Source organism: Tupaia chinensis, unplaced genomic scaffold (assembly GCF_000334495.1).
Source record: "Tupaia chinensis unplaced genomic scaffold, TupChi_1.0 Scaffold000578_2, whole genome shotgun sequence".
Taxonomy (NCBI): Eukaryota; Metazoa; Chordata; class Mammalia; order Scandentia; family Tupaiidae; genus Tupaia; species Tupaia belangeri.
Window position 1 is genome coordinate 4,836,656 of NW_006160094.1, and position 352 is coordinate 4,837,007.

Below are 352 nucleotides of genomic sequence, written 5' to 3' on the forward strand. Positions count from 1 at the left end.
TTTCCTGTTCAAAAATCCCCCTCCCCAGCCTCCTCCTCATGTCTTCCACTATTAGGAGACAGAGGGGCAGGTTGTCTCGCCTCCTTGGGCTTCCCAACAAAGGCAAGAGCGGCGGTCTCAGGGGCGCGGGAACCCGCTGCGTGGAAGGCCGCCCGCGCGGGCACGTGCACCCACGCGCGCGTTCACCGCCTCCGCTCAGGCCCGGCCCGCGCGGGGACCCCGACGTGGGGACCCCGACGGCCTTCCGCGCAGGGAAACAAAGAGTGGCCAAGCTGGGGTAACTTCCGCGTCCCCACCTCCCACCAGCCGCGCCGGGGCCAAGGCACCCGCAGCCAATTCGAACAGGAAGCAA

The 352-nt window shown here is 67.9% G+C and overlaps 1 long non-coding RNA gene across 3 annotated transcripts in view; it reads right to left on the reverse strand.

Moving 5' to 3' along the window:
• The window catches only part of LOC102472467 (uncharacterized), a 10,772-nt gene extending 10,430 nt beyond the window's left edge, over positions 1-342 (reverse strand). Inside the window, exon 1 of one of the 3 annotated variants that reach the window (XR_003551021.1) lies at positions 297-342. This is a non-coding gene — a long non-coding RNA (uncharacterized LOC102472467). The remainder of the gene's footprint in view (positions 1-296) is intronic. The other 2 variants (XR_001371115.2, XR_335965.3) reach the window with 2 other exon arrangements.
• Between the last annotated feature and the right edge of the window lie 10 nt (positions 343-352).